We start from the raw sequence: 17,195 nt of genomic DNA on the forward strand, positions 1-17,195 counted from the left end.
TACCACGTGGGTCCAGCTGCTGGACAATAATGTCTACTGTCTGCCGCTTTACATTTCCACATTTTTTCCACCTTTAGCTTTGGCTGTTTCTGCTTTGTACCGTTCCTGGAGTTCTCAAGGCAAGAATACTAGAGTGGTTTGTTATTCCCTCCTCCAGAGGATGAGACAGTTGGATGGCATCACCGACTCAACAGCCACAAACCTGGACAAACTCCGAGAGATGGTGAAGGACAAGGAGGCCTGGCATGCTGCAGTTCTTGGGGTCTCAAAGAGTCGGACACCACTTGGCAACGGAACAACAACAACAGTATTGGCTATATTCCTCAATGGTAGTAGTGACAGGCATCATCTCTAAGAACAACAGTCTAGAGAAAAGAAGGAAAAATAACTCTTTCCTGGTTTTGTTAGGGGAAAGAAAACCTTTCCCGGAGGTTTCCTCAACAGCCTGACTTTCACGTGCCATTTTCTCTATTGGTTCAGAGGCTGCTGTGGTCTGAATGCCTGTGTACCCCCAAATTCATGTTAAATCCTAAGGTCCATTATGATGGTTTTAGGAGGTGAGACCTTTGGGAGGTCCTTAGGATGGGATTCCCTTAGGACTGGGCTTCCCTGGTGGCTCAGATGGTAAAGCATCTGCCTGCAATGCAGGAGACCCGGCTTCGATCCCTGGGTCTGGAAGATCCCCTAGAGAAGGAAATGGCAACCCACTCCAGTACTCTTGCCTGGAAAATTATATGGACAGAGGAGCCTAGTCGGCTACAGTTCATGGTGTTGCAAAGAGTCGGACACAAATGAGCAACTTCACTTCACGTTAGGATGAGATTAGTGCTTTTCTACAAGAGGCTCCAGAGAGCTCCTGAACCCCCTGCCACCACAAGTGGGAAAGTCTGCTACAGAGAAGAGGGCCCTCACCCAACGAGGCTAGCACTCTGATCTCAGAGCTTCAGCCTGCACAACTATAAAAATAAATTTCTGTTGCTTAGGAGGCACCTGGACTGTGGTATTTTGTGAAAGAAACTCAGTCAAAGACATAGACATTCCCTCCACTAGGAAAGCAATTCTGATGAGCCCAGAGGTACTTTCTGAGGCTGTTTTGGGTGATGATTGGGAAAGGTTGAGGGCGGAATGAGGAGAAGGGCAGACAGAGGAGGTTGGCACACTACAGTCCATGGGGTTGCAAAGAGTCAAACACGACTGAGCGACTACTACCACCACCGCAACAACAATGCAACTTGCAGGGTCTTAGTTTCCCGACCAGGGATTGAACCCTGGGCCCAGGCAGTCAAAGTGCCGAGTCCTAACTATTGGACCACCAGGGAAATCCCTAAGATGTTTGTGAAGGACTTTTGAAGCAACACGAATTTGTTAAGAACAGGGGAACTCATATTCAGGAATCGTGGTACTAGAGAAAGCACTCTAGGTCAATCATAGCCAGTGTACCCTAAAAAGTCTATAGTGGGTTTGACATCTGTTTCTAGTTCTCTCTGGAAAGAGCCTGTGAGATCTCTCCAGAGTGACTGAGAACTGAGGCCATGTTCTGTGGTCTCTCTAAAATAGCTGCTTCTTGATTCAGGCAGCCTCGTACATGATCTTGGGCTGAACAGGTGCCCAAGCTCCATGTAGGCTTGATGGCTACATTTCAGATTTTCTTCAGGAGCTTCCACTCTCCTCTGATTGTTTGTTGTTGTCCTTCAGTTGCTAAGTTTTATCTGACTTTTTATGACCCCACAGACTGCTGCACACCAGGCTCCTCTGTCCTCCACTACCTCCTAGAATTTGCTCAAATTCATGTCTATGGAGTCAGTGATGCTACCCAACCATCTCATCCTCTGCTGCCCCCTTCTCCTGTTGCCTTCACTCTCTCCCAGCACCAGGGTCTTTTCTAATGAGTCCACACTTCGCATCAGGTTGCCAAAGTATTGGAGTCTCAGCTTCATCCTCAGTCCTTCCAATGAATATTCACAGTTTATTTCCTTTAGGATTGGCTAGTCTCCTCTGATACTCCTGCAAAATTCTGAGCCCATGTTGCCGCAGCTGAGTTTCTCTTTAGCAGGAGAACTAATGTTGATATGTCCATGTCCCATCCATCAAATAAGATTCTACTCTGCAGAAATTGGCAGAGGATGGAGCTGGTAGAGGGATCATGGTGTGGGGTGGTTAACATCTTTCTATAGAGAAGACTTGCTTCAAGGTGGAATCTAAAACCAATTCTCCAATTTTGGTAGCACTGACCCATCGAAGATTCTCAAGCTGTAGAAATACTTGCAATGGTTATTATTTATTCACACCCTGTACAGTATTTTCTGTTTTATGATTGCATGGGGGGGGGGGGAAGAATCTTTTCTCTATACCCTAGTTTATATGTAGATGAAAATTGAATAAGGCAAACAAATTGAATAAGGAGTTCAGGTCATTCAGTTTGAAGAAAATTCATTTTGAAAATTGAGCTAAAACATTCAAGGACATTTTCCTCAGTTTTTGTGAGACTATATTCCTAGCAGAGGGTTTTCCAGGTGGTATTAGTGTTAAAAAAAAAAAAAAAAAAAAAAAACCTCCTCCCTGGCCAATGCAGAGACCTAAGAGATGCAGGTTTGATCCCTGGGTCGGGAAGATGCCCTGAAGGAGGGCATGACAACCCACTTCAGTATTCTTGCCTGGAGAATCCCATGGACAGAGGAGCCTGGCGGGCCACAGTCCATAGGGTCACAAAGAGTCAGACATGACTGAAGTGACAGCGCAGCACAGCACATTCCAAGCAGGATAGGCACAAGTGGTTTTAAACACTTCTGAAGCACTAGGGTGAATGAAAATTCTTCAAAGCAAAATAAGTATACTATTCCTCCTTTTATTCTATCCCTGTATCAAAACCAAGAGCTGAAGAGGAGTAAAGGGGAGAGGGTATCCAAATGCATTACATTTTATCCAGTTCATTGACAAAGGTTATGTGAAATAGGTAGAGCTTTAGGAGTACAGGTAAGGACACAAAGAAAACTGAGAACACCAAGGTTGAAGGTGGCCTGAGAGTGAGATGTCCTGGACCAGGCAAAGCTCAGAGATACAACCGAATGAACAAATAGAAAAGTCCATTTTCTTTTCCCTCACCCATTTCATCAGAAGCTTGGATTCAAAGCTAGACACAAACATCTTTTTTTCTGAGTCTACAAAATCTATCTTATGCCACAATGCTGATTCTAACCACATTTTGCCACAAAATGTTTATGGCTTTAGCAACAGTATGACATAGATTTTCTACTAACCTGTCATTATTCAACTAGCTTATGCCTCTTTCCTAAGGCTGAAAAAGAAAATCATAGTCATATCCATTTCTGAAAAAAACAAGAGTGAGACTGATTGAGGGGGGAAAAAAAGCAGAGAACTTAGGTTTGCTTTAGAACTTAGGTTCCAAAAGGAATCCTGACACGGAAAGAAATTAATTTGTAGCAACAATACAAGCTCAAGGAAAGAACAAAGACTTTAAGCAAAAAGATCTGTATCTTTTTGGTCTACAATTTGGGGCAAAAGATCTTAAGTACCTCACCACCCTCAGAAGTTCCCCTAATTTGCCATCTTCGTCCCACTTTTAAAGAATAGGTCAGGAGGACTTTGCTGGTGGTCCAGCAGAGGCTAAGTCTTTGGCTTCCAGTGCAGGGAGTTTGGGTTCAGTCCCTGGTTGGGGAGTTAAGATCCCACATACCTCATAGCCAAAAAAACAAAACATGAAACAGAGACAATACTGTAACAAGTTCAATAAAGACTTTAAAAATGGTCTGCATTAAATATATATATACCTTTTTTTTAAGTAGATCAGTATGCAAGGCCCATGGAGGCAGAAGAAGTTCACCCACTTTCTTAAGAATGAACTTGGATTCTGTATCACCAGGACAGATCTGTGATTTGGGATCTTCCTTCTACAATACTTTGACCACCTGATGCGAAGAGCCAACTCGTTGGAAAAGACTGATGCTGGGAAAGATTGAAGGCAGGAGGAGAAGGGAATTACAGAGGACAAGATTCATGTCCAATTCAATGGACCTGAATTTGAGCAAACTGCAGGAAGACAGTGAAGGACAGGGGAGTTTAGTTGCAGTCCATGGGATTGCAAAGAGTTGGACATGACTCAACTCCACAGTGAACTTTTCATTCTTGGAAAGATGTTCCTCTGTCAGAGAAAATGCCCAGCTGTGATCTCCAGAACACTTCTTAACTACTGGATTTTAACTGAGGGGAAAAAAATTAAACAAGGTTGTAGGACCTTGCTTAATTTGACCAAGTTGTTTGCATGATGTACACTTTTTTCTGGGTAAAGTCTTGCCCTTCTGGGTAGTCTTGCCCTTGGTCTATATGTTAAGAATTTGATTGTTAAAACAGATTCTCAGTGTATCTTTGAAAGCACAATTCCATCCCCTTAAGCAAAATAAATGCAAATATGCATGAAGGTTCATTTTTATCTTACAAACTGAAATATATTCTTGTTTTTCACAAGACTTTGTGAAGTCTGGACCACTTCCTTCAAAAATCATCTGGGTGCAGTAAATGGGATTAATACACTGATTCCATTGTATTTCTAATTCCATCAGCAACTTTATATGTATAAGACCTGTGGTTCATGGCATAAAACTTTGCCTATAGTTTTCTACTTCTATACAATTATTAAATATGTAGCTTCAAAACACACAGACGTATAATACTGAATGGAGAGAAGAAAAATGTAGTTAGAATTTTTGCAAAACTCCTAAGGAAGGAAAAAAAAAAAGGTTTATCTTAATAGCTTCTGCATATTAGAATTCACTGCATCTTCAGAACAAATATTTATGGAAACATAATCAAGACTTTTTCAAACTTCCTGCTTCCTTTTCAACATTCTCTTTCAATGTTGTCATAATAAATGTAGCATTACGTTCATTTTTCCACCTTGCCTTTTATTTTAAAACCATCTGAATGGACATGGAGCAAAATCAGATTGATATTGTTGAATTTTGATACTTGTGAGTTTGAATAAAAGTTCAGTAAGAACTGAAAAAAGCAGGCACTTTGTGGAGTTTAATTACAGGAAATACTGTAAAACAAGGCACAGAAACTGAGCAAAAATCACAAGATTGTTCAGATTGCTTTAGCAGTTAGTCTAAGCACATGAAGAAAAAAGTCTGTAATAAGAGCACAGGCTGACAAATATAAGATTTATGGAAGACAAATACTAAGAGCAGTAAGAATTTGTCATCTCTTTCTAATACAGAAAGAATTCCCTTCACAAGAGACCAGTGATTATATTTCCAGCAGGGTTTTGGTTTTGTGTGTGGCTCAGTTGTGTCCGACTCCTTGCAACCCCATGGACTATAGACCACCAGGCTCCTCTGTCCAAGAAATTTCCCAGGCAAGAATATTGGAGTTGGGTGCCACTTCCTCCTCCAAGGGATCTTCCAGACCCAGGAACTGAATCCTCATCTCTTGTATCTCCTGCACTGGCAGGCAGAATATTTACTACTGTGCCACCTGGGAAGCCCTTTGTTTGTTTAAAATATTGCAATTCCTTCTTAATTTCGGTCAAAAATGTTACCCTCTCACCATGTTAACTACTCTACTCCTTGCCTTTTCCTTAGAATCCATAAAATAATATTATCATTAAAAAAAAGAGGAAAATAAGTTAATGGAGGTTGAGAATAAGACAGATAGGAAAGGAAACCAGAAGGGGGAGAAACTCAAATCTTCATGACTCCATATAATGAAACTTCAATCCTTGATTTAATTTACTCGGCTATTATGATAGTAAGTGACCCATCGAATCCTGCACAATCAACCTAAAATGACCATTTTGTGGTTGATGCATACATTAATAGCTGATCTGACTGACCATATTGATTGGCCCTGGAGAAATATTAATAGCACCTGAACTGAAAAGAGACCCAAGCTTAGGTATTATGAGTCTATAAGGAATACTCAGTTTCACTTGGCAACATTAAATGGAAAAAGAGTATTATTAAGAGGGCCAGCAATCAAGCAAATGAACGTTTAGAATTATGACTTCTCTCGCCAATCGCTTAACTCCTTCCCTCCCTTCACAAATACAGAAATTGTATACAGAATGAGCAATCATCTTGGCCCTTGAAGACCTTCTATTTCTCCTTAAAGGATGCTCCAGTACCAACTATAGACAAAATATTTCTTTGCAGTCAGAGATTTAACAACCCTGACTCAGGATCCTCCTGTTTCTCTAGATTTAATATTCTTCATATTTAATTTGTGTATATGTGGTCGGATACAACTGAGCGACTTCACTTTCACTTTTCACTTTCATGCATTGGAGAAGGAAGTAGCAACCCACTCCAGTACCCTTGCCTGGGGAATCCCAGGGACAGGGAAGCCTGGTGGGCTGCTGTCTATGGGGTCACACAGAGTCGGACATGACTGAAGCGACTTAGCAGCAGCAGCAAAGTCACTTGTCATGTCAGAGTCTTTTGCAACCCTATGGCCCGTAGCCCACCAAGCTCCTCTGTCCATGGGATTCTCCAGGCAATAATACTAGAATAGGTGGCCGTGCCCTCCTCTAGGGGATCTTCCTGACCCAGGAACTGACCCCACATCTCTTATGTCTCCTTCTTTGGCAATCGAGTTCTTTACCACTAGTACCACCTGGAAGCCCATTTAATTTGTAAATTGACCCAATTTCTTGAGTTCTCACGCCCCTGCTTTCTTCCTACTCCAAGGGATTCTTTCTAGCCTTCGTCTTCCCATGTCTATACCAGTGGTTCTCAACCAGGGTATTTGCACGCCCCAGAGGACCTTAGACAAAGTCTGGAGATACTCCTGATTGTCATTACCTGGGGGATGTCAAGTGGGTGTCACTACCGGTATCTACAGGTTAGAGGCCGAGGAAGCTGGTGTGTGTCCTATGCAGCAGACGTAACAGTCCAAAGAAGGAAATCAGGACTTGCTATAAAGCTTCATGGCCCAGAGTCACTGAAACACCTAAGCCCCACGAATGCGCAGCCCACCACCTCCTCAGGATCCGGCCGCCTCCTGAACTTCCAGGGTGACCTTCCACTCTGAGGGCAGGAACGAGAAAACCCCACCAAGTAGCCTCACCTTGAGGAGGCTGACTTGACACGTCATGTGTGCTCCCCTCCCACTGCCCCACACTGCCACATGGCGATGCTGGAGTGGGAGCAAGGTCGTGAAGCTTACCAACTAGCTGGGAGGCCAGGGGTCCAGCCAAAATCAAAGATGTTTGTTTTTGAAAGGGAGAGTGAATGCAGGGGGCGATGATCAGTTTCTAAGAGTCAGGCTATCTTCTAGTATTTACTGTTTTACACGCATATCTATGAACGTCCTCATGGCCTCATAACTTTCTTTCCTAAACGCTTACAGGATGTTTTTCTTTGTCTTCAGTGTTTAACATAGTCAGGAGGATCTCTGGGAATGGGTCTGCCTTAATGTTACATATTTTGTATATTCTTTTTCATTATGATTAGCATAGGATATTGAATGTAGTTCTCTGTGCTCTACGGTAGGACCTTGTTGTTTATCCATTCTATACATAATAGCTTACATCTGCTAACCCCAACCTCTCACTCCATTCCTCCCCCAAGCCCCTCCCCCTTGGCAACCACCCACCTGTTCTGTGTCCATGATTCTGTTTCATAGACAAGTTCATTTGTGTCATATTTTAAATTTCATGTGTTAAGTGATATCATGTCTGCATTAATTTTACCTTGATCATTTTAAATATTTTCATTGAAGGATTCCTTTAGATCATGAAAGGTTTCTTCAGTGTTTTCTTTTTTAATGTAATTTTTTAAATGGAAATGTAGTTAGTTAACAATGCTGTGTTAGTTTCAGGTGTACAGCAAAGTGATTCAGTTGTATATGTATTTCATATTCTTTTCCGTGATAGACAATTATACAATATTGAATATAGTTCCCTGTGCTATACAGTAGTTCCTTCTTGTTTATCTGTTTTATATATAATAGTATGTATGTGTTAATCCCAAACTCCTAATTTATCTGATGTTTTCTTATTATTTATATAAATTTGTCCTGTTCTATTAGCAAGCCTATTGCTCTTGAACCGACTGCATCCTAATACATACCGTCCATAACTATCGTTTTCTCTCATAGTTTCATTTTTTTATCTTTTTCCTTTCTGTTTTCTAATGATTCTTCAAGTTTGCTTTCTGTGACACTGATTCGGCTTTCTTCACTAGCAAACTATTCACCGAGTTCATGGAATTCCTCATTTCTTGTAATAATTCTTTAGCAGAAAAATGCAGTCACTTCAAAAATTAATCAGAAAAGTATAACTGCATACTTTTTCCATGTTTCTTTCCTTCTTAGGGAGATCTCTGCTTGCCTGTTATTATTGAGCATTGCCAAATAGAAGCCAAGTTTGGCAGTGTTCCAAATTCACAAAGCAACTGCTGGTCCAAAGTTAAAGAAAAGAAAAAAGAAATTGAGTCAGAATAAACTGGTTTATTGGGGGTGGAGATGGGGAGGAGGTTTGGGGTTTTCTATCTTCTGCTGTGGTTTGAAGATAGGTTGTTTTTGTTTAGTCGTTAAATCACGTCCGACTCTTTGCAACCCCATGGACTGTAGCCCACCAGGCTCCTCTTCCCATGGAATTTCCCAGGCAAAAATACTGGAGTGGGTTGCCATTTTCTTCTCCAGGGGGTCTTTCTGATCCAAGGAATGAACCCACATCTCCTGCATTGGCAAGTAGATTTTTTTTTACCACTGAGCCTCCTTGGGAAGCCCCTTAAAAGTGGATACCGTGCCTTTAATCCTGGCTTCCTTGCAGAGTACAGCCTAGCATAATCACAGCAGGAAGTGTCATCTCCTGAAATACTTGGATCCCCAAAGGAAGATTTCCCCACACCCAGGTCTCTGTTTCATGTGGCTGCCGTGTTAGGACCAAGCGACGGAGCCTAAAAAACCATGAGGATCCCAAGGCTACTGGTTCACAGAGGCCAGGAGGCACCGAAGAAGACCTTTCCACTAACCACCTGCACCCAGTAAGGCACTTTCCCCTTTCAGCTGCAGGCTTTAGCCCTCAGTGTTCATGGGCACAACTCTGACTTACAGCCACGGCATGGTTCTCATAGACATAGGACCATTATTCTGTCCTTTTTCTTTTCCTCTCATTCTAAAATCCATTAGCAGATACAGAAATTTCTCTAGGTTTCTATATATGCATCAATCAAACGGATTGAGAGAAAGGGTAGAGAGCTGGAGAGGATGGGAGAGAGGGGATGATGGATTCTTTCAAAGAGTATTTATGCCGAGGGGAGCATATATCTATGTCTGCACATTGGCCATTTACCCAAATACCCCGCCTTGCTACTTACCAGTATCCAAGTGTCTGCGAACTGCCATCTACAGTTCTATCAGGCGCTAGCTCTTCAACTGCACCCCCTTCCTGGCCCCTCCCCCAAGCGTTCCTACCAGTGTCTCGTAGTTTCTGGTCCCCGGGCATACGACAGCCCGGGAGAACCCACTCTGTGCATTTCCCCGCCACTGCTCCTCAGGCCAGGGGCCCACGGCTCTCACCCACCAAGACCAGACGCAATGAAATGCCTTGTCTGGCTCTTTACTGAGCCAAGCTGGTGTGTCTTTTCCCCCTAATGTTAAAACCAGGTTCCAAATGATCCAAAATAAGCAATTGGCTGTCATTAGATATTTCCCTCATACCACAGAAAAAATTCACACACCATACCTATACCACCAGGAATCCAGAAACATCTCAACCCAAACAGCCCGTCGCTCTTCGGAAAGGCTATTCCCGCTCCTGCCAGTCACTCGTGAATTCCTTTAGTTATTCAGGAATTGAATAGCTTTGAGACCTTTGGGTCCCTGTTATAGTGCAGAGTCAAGGATTGTGTTACAAGTGCAAAAATTAATCATAGCAATTAGGCAGGAAAGGAGGTGTCAGGCCAGCTCCTAGTTCCTGGAGCAGAGTTAGGTTACCGCTAGGGGATTATGGAGAATGTTGTTGTAGTCAGCTTTTTTAAGGCCGGATTGGGAGCTCAGGGGGCCTACATTTTTAATTTAAATCCTGAGCTGCTTTACTCTCTACAGCAACAAAAACTACTATTTTATTCTGCATGAGGGTCACTTAGCTCTTTTTTATGTTGCATTTCTTAATCATCTTCCATTGGTCATTCCTAATCATAAAATGGGCTCAACCTACGCCAATCCAAAATGTTTTTAATCACTTTACAAGGTGGACCATGCTTTTACCTAAGCACATTCTCTTCTTTCACTTCTAGAAAGGCTCTAGCTGTGCAACCAGGTGCTAAACTATTCAGGAAGTGCAACCGAAGTTCAGCAGAGAAAGAAGTCCCAGGGGTGCTGTCGTGGAAACGCTTTATGAAGAATTCAGGCCTTGAGTGAGACTCAGAAAGATAAGTGGGCTACAGAGAGGCGGTCGGGAAGGAGGAGAAACTGGGGTTGGAGAAACAGCACAGACAAAGGCTTGGGAATCAAGCAATTACATGAAACAGATGCAAGACGCTGCTCCAGACTCCATGGGATAAACAAAGAGAAGAAAATCTGTCTTTAAGGAGTATGAAACTGGTTGGAAAAACACACACAGAATCAGCAATGCATTTCAGAATGAGCGGTGACTGTAAAAAACAGCTCTGCAATGGGGCTGCTGAGAGCAGAGATGTGGACATCAGTGTGACCCAGGCCAGAGAGGTCAGGATGTGGGGGTCTGTGGGGCACAGGGTGCGAGAAGGGGAAGAGAGCTGGAAGTCAATCATGAAGCCACACAAAGGAAGTGACAGGGTGGCACTTACGATTGGCACAATTCCATTATTTCTGTTCCCACAACCACACTGGGCATGCTCTGTCACTCAGTCGTGTCCTACTGTTTGTGACTCCATGGACTGTAGCCTGCCAGGCTCCCCTGTCCATGAGATTTCCCAGGCAAGAGTACTCGAGTGGTTGCCATTTCCTTCTCCAGAAAGTGCAACCACACTGTAAGAAATATTGAATGAATGACTATTAAGCCAATTTACAAGAAAGTGTACAAGGAATTCAAGACACAGATTTATCAAGACCACTACCACTAGTTTCCTTGATTCCAAGACCAGTGTTCTTTCTACTCTTGCTTAGTTCTGAGGGTTATGGCAGTTATGGAGGACTTTCTGTCTGGCTGAGCCATTACCCTAGGGTTTCAACAGCAGCACACAGACGTGAGCAATGTGGGACCAAATTAAACTGATCACAATGAAGCAAAATGAAGAGGAAAGGCATAAATGCGATGAAATAATCAGTAAGACTCAAGGGCTAGGCACTTTTGCCTTCATGGGCCTCTTCTTTCATGCTTTACCACATGAAACATACACATTATGTGAATATAATTATACATTATATACATTTTATAATATATACACATTATATGAATATAATGACTTCATTGGTGTAAAGATGACTGTATATAAGTATCAGGATTCCCAGCTGGCACTAGTAGTAAGGAATCTGCCTGCCAATGCAGGAGATGCAGTTTCGATCTCTGGGTTGGACAGAGACCCTGGAGGAAGGTGTAGCAACCCACTCCAGTATTCTTGCTTTGAGAATCCCATGGACAGAGGAGCCCCACAGGCTATAGTCCATAGGGTCACAAAGAGACACAACTTAAGTGACTTAGCATTTACACAGTACAGCACATATAAGTATTATTTATTAGAAAAGAATTTTTATCTAATTTTTTCCTCATATTTTAAAAGAAGTTGAAACATTTTCGTGAGCCTCCAAACCTATTATAAGTCCTAGGCATTGTGCTTACTGTGCCTTACAGATAAATCAATCTTGATTGATGGGCAGAAGGGAGGATAAGAGTCTTAAATGATGGGAAAATTTCTAACAAGAATGAAGAAGTTAAGAAGTAAAACTAACTCGAAGAGGAAGACAAACAATTTTGGTTTTTGTACTTGTGGGACTTGAATTGGCTAAAACATTCTGATGAAGATAGCCAGTAAATCATGTGCAGTGTGGCACCTAGATTCATGCATATTTGAAAATCAATAGCTTAAAGATGTTACTGAAAATGGTGAAAGTGAACAATCTTCCCAAGGAAATGAACTAGAAAAGGAGGTGCTAGAAGCTAATATAAAAGGCTTTGGGATGTCCCACAGTTAAAGAGATACTAGAGGAAGAGGAAGGTGCAGTACTAAAAGAAACAGTGGATTCTTGTGCTCCCGAGAGAGGTTGTTTGTGCTGTGATTGGGACTATGGCTGTGTTTTGTTTTCAAAAGGGAATCCTACTTAGAAGTGGCATAATATTGACAGTGAAGATGAAGACAGCAGCAGCTACATCTTTTTCATCCTTTCTTCCTGTGTCCTTCACTGTCTCTAAATACCGAGCACACACACACGCACACATACACACACACACACATCACACAGAAACACTCCACTGAACATAAGCTTCCCACATTATGGAACTTTTCTAAATATTTCCAGTCAAAGACATCTTCTGAATAAAGATACATGGACTCAACTGAAGGAAACAACTGACAATTCAGCCACCTGAGGTAAGCAGAGTAACTCAGCAAAGCACAAACACAGCTCAGCACCTTATGGTCAATGCATGAGCAGATGGAAAATACAGAGCTTTTTCTTTCATTTCAAGAAAACTTTCCTTGTTGGATGAACTACCAGCTCCACTGTGTGCAGCCATCACAATCATGATCTCTGGTTCTGTTGAAAGCAGTGGAGATGATGGAAGCCAAACATACAATTTACTATGAAAGGTTTGTTTTCTGTACTAACATTTCCTTAAAGAAAATTACCACTGATGAGGCTTGCAACACATCTCTCCTGGGACTGTAGATTCTAGGTATTTTGGTGCAATTGCAGAAACCTACTCAGAAACAGATGGATCTGTGAATGATTGATGGATGAACAGGGAGGTGGTTGTTTAAGGTCAGTCATCTGAATCATGTCTTGGGAGAGTTCCCATGAAGTTACATAGGATGAAAATCTGGGCCAGTATTCACATGCCTGATTATTGAAGTCAGAACAGCTGCATTTATTTCAACATTCCCAGCCTCACACATACATACATGCCAGTGAAGCTTAGAGGTTAAAATGTAAGAGGAAAATCACAAGTGGGATAATAAGAAAATGGAACTGAAAAACTACCCTGGAAAAACCAAATACATCCCTCAGCTAGGCTGGAATATAAAACTGAAAAATTACTAAGATATGGCACAGAGGAGAAAAAGAAGGGGAAATGTGAGAGGTTGTGAAATGTGGAGGAAAAAAATGAGAAGCTCTAAAGTGCATTTAATTAGAGTCTTAGTAAAAGAGAGTGAGGGTGTAGAGTACAGGAATTACATAGGAGATAATATCTCAAAATTTCCAGAAGCAGTTAAAATCATTCAATGACACAAAATGTAAACCCAAGATATATTAAACAAGTCAACAAAACAAAAACAATAATTCCTCAAAGCATTGTTAAATTGAAGAACAACATTAAGAAAAAGAGAAAAGAGAAAAGATCTTAGCATCCTAAGAGAAAATTTGAATCACAAAAAACAGTGAGACAGACAGCAGACTTCCCAGCAGCAACAGTGGGAGATAAACAGGAGTGGAATATCTTCAAAATGGTGAAACATTTTCTGTCAGTAGAGAACCACAAAACTTTCCTGCAAGAATAAAATAATCCTCAAAACATTTTCAGATTTTAAAAGACCTGGAAAACCTTTAATGGAAGAGTTTTAGGAAGAAAGGAAATGATTCCAGAAGAAAAATATATGGTATAAAAAGAAAGGGATGGCAAAGAAATTGGTAAACATGTGTATAAAACTAAACATGAGAAATATAAATATAAAAAATAACTTTGGTAACGCCTAACTTGTGAGGTTGAAAAAAATAGATGAATCTCAAAGACTAGGCAGTAATAGCAAAGGGACATGTAAGGGATTATAAGACCTTATATTCTTCCAAAGAATGAAGAAAGTTAATGCTATACTTTACACTTTACATAACTTCAAAGGAATCCAATAAGTAATAAGAATAAAATTTAATTTCCACACAGTGGGAGATGAAATGAAATGGAGTCAGGGGCAGAGAATATAAAAGACAGCTAGAAGGAAGCAGGTGAATGAAGCATAATGAAAGCAAGACAACCAAGAACCAATAAAATGATAGTAAAAAATGCAAAGCTGAATAGACACAAACTCAGCAGTTAAGAGACATGAGACAATTACAATCTCTTTGGACAAATGGAATCTAGTCACAGTTAATAAACAAAAAAAAATGAGGTCCAGAGAGCAGATGGCCTATTACTAAAAATGAGAATATGCATCACTAATATCGATGCTAAAAGCAGGCAGAGAAGAGGGGGATGGGAGCAATGCAGTGGCAGCATTTGCATTGGCAGTGATTTGATGATTTGACTTCAAACTTCTGCTCAATATCTGTGTGATCCTGGGCAAATAGTTAGCTTGCATTTATTTTCTAAAGCAATAGAATTGAGATAGGAATGGTACCTATTCATAGAGTTATTGTAGGAGCCTATGAAATAAAAGATGTAAACTGCTCTTGACAGTGCCTGGCACAGAGGATGGACACAGAGAAATTATTAGTGTAGACTGGAAGGGCTACGGCGGGTTTTATACTGTGAAAAACCCTTGAATTTGAGGAATGGGTGAGTGGAATTAAGGATGGTTAACAGTAAGAAGGACAGAAAACAGAAAAACCGAGCCAAGACAAAGAGACAGAACTAGGAAGATGAGATGCACCTGGCCTGGGTGGGACTCAGACGAACTGGCTGGGGAATCTGGGCCCCTCGGCATCCCACTTCCTCCTGCCTCTCCCGTCCCTCCAGGATGTCTTGCTGGAAGTCAATGGTTACCAGGAGAAAACATCTGTATCTGAAGACAGCTGGATGTGCATTCATCTCATTAAAATTTTTTTCCCAGAGTTTGGGCTTTAATGTTGTGTGTCACCAGTAATGTCATGAGAAATTCAGAGAGAAAAATGTGGTCTATGCAATTAGTAGCCCTCAGGCAGTAAAGCTTCTGTTTCAGACAGTGTCAAAACACTGCAAGATCCAGCAAGGCAGAGCCAACTGCCAGAGCAGATGCCTAAACTCACACTGTTCCTGGCTACACAATGCACTCACATTCCTATACACATACACAAGCATGCACACACAAACTGCATGCACGCATGCACACACATGCAAACTGTACCACCTCACATGTGTTCACACATGCCATACATGCATGCATACACATGGGTGATCACGTATACACATGCCAATCATATGCCATACACACGTACAGGTATACTCACATGAATGGTCACACACAATGCAAAAATAAATGTCATATACAAGTACACATAATCCCCACATATACAAATATGCATGCCTGCATACATGCTGCACATCCATACACACACTGCACATGTACAAACACACCTATTAGCAAAATAGTTAACTGAACATAGCAATTAACAACCCAATGTCCCTATATGTAGCTTTAACTTTATATTTATATTCTTTGCACTCTTCCTAATTTTGAATCATGAAACTAGCCTGATCGATGTGAGATTTATTTTAGGAATAATTAAGTGTATTCTTAAGGGCTCACATTATTCAAATAGGTTTCCACACTTGAATATGTCCTGAATAATGAATTCATCTATGTACCTTGAGACTACAATGATTATAATTTTATAACTATAAAATTCTCTCTCTCCAAACAGACAGTGAAATGTTTTATTACATTCTTATATTCTACTTACAGCCAAATTATAGCTATATAATAAAAAACATATTTCTGTGTAGGCCATTGAATACTATTAAATTTGAATAGGAAACCTTTGGCACAAAGAATCCGACACTTGTAGAACAGACCACAACAGCTTTCTGAATTATCTGCTTGTCTTTATGCCAAAATACAGCAGTTCCCTGTCTTTTCTAGTATTTTCCCAACTCAGTCATGAGTCTAAAATAGTTGGACTTTCACCACTTCCCTTGGTAGCCGAGCAGAAAACAAAGCTGCATATCGATTTTGCTATAATTTAACCTCAACTTAGTGGGGAAAAGTTTCTCCAGTGTGTGTCTGTCTGCATATCCATGTCTGTGTGTGTGTCTGTCTGCATATGTATTTGTATGTCTGTGTGTGTGCCTCTCTGTCTCTGGGTCTGTGCATCCGTGTGTTTGTATGTGTATTACAACAGATCAGCTACCTCAAGAAATTGTACAATCTCTGCATTTTTCATTTTAGCTTCTACACTAAATAACACAGCTTATAAAGTGTTTTGGGGATTGTACCTTTTATTAAAAGACTTTCTCTCAATTAAGAGTGAAAGTGACAGTCACTCAGTCCTGTCAGACTCTTTGCAAATCCATGGACTGTAGCCCACCAGACTCCTCTGTCCATGGAATTCTCCAGGCAAGGATACTGGAGTGGGTTGCCATTTTCTTCTCCAGGGGAATCTTCCCTACCCAGGGATAAAACCTACATCTCCTGCATTGCAGGCAGATTCTTAGTCTGAGCCATCAGGGAAGCCCAGTTCTCTCAATGAAAGGTTTATATTATCAAAATATTTAAAATGTTATCCAAAGAGTAATAACTCATCAAAAACAGAATGAAGCCCAAGAGTTTAATGTAAATCATCCTATTTTGAGATTAAAAACATCCTTCAGGAAGGCCAGGCTAACATGACAGGCAGGTCCTGGGAGCCACAATGCTCACCCCTTGAGGGTAAGCAGAGAGGCTTCTGGAAAGCAGGCTGAGGCCCTGGATGGGATAAGAGGGGGTGACAGGCCAGTGGAGAAGATGGGCCCAGGGCCCTAATTAGCTGAGGCGGACGGACTATCAAAGGCATTATGTGTAATCTTTGCCTCCACATCTCCAGAGGAGTGGGGAGACGTAGGTGGACTCGAGAGGCAAGTGGAGATTGACCAAGGCGCTGGAAGGCAGGTCCAGGGGAGCAAGATGGTGTGGTGGGGACAGGATGGCGAGGCCAGAGCAGCCTGGCTCCTCTCCTCGGTTCTCTAGGTGCCTTCCTGCAGAGGGCGGGGGTGGATTTGTGTATTAAAGCTGGGGGTGTCAGTTACAGAGGGACACATCCTGACAGGAGCTCCCAGTCAGGTCAGGATCTCCTAGAAAGCCTTAGCTACAGCTGTTTTCTGGTAAGAACAGCTTTAAAGAGGCACACGCCATACAAGTCAGCACCATATA

Source organism: Oryx dammah, unplaced genomic scaffold (genome assembly GCF_014754425.2).
Source record: "Oryx dammah isolate SB20612 unplaced genomic scaffold, SCBI_Odam_1.1 HiC_scaffold_10, whole genome shotgun sequence".
NCBI lineage: Eukaryota > Metazoa > Chordata > Mammalia > Artiodactyla > Bovidae > Oryx > Oryx dammah.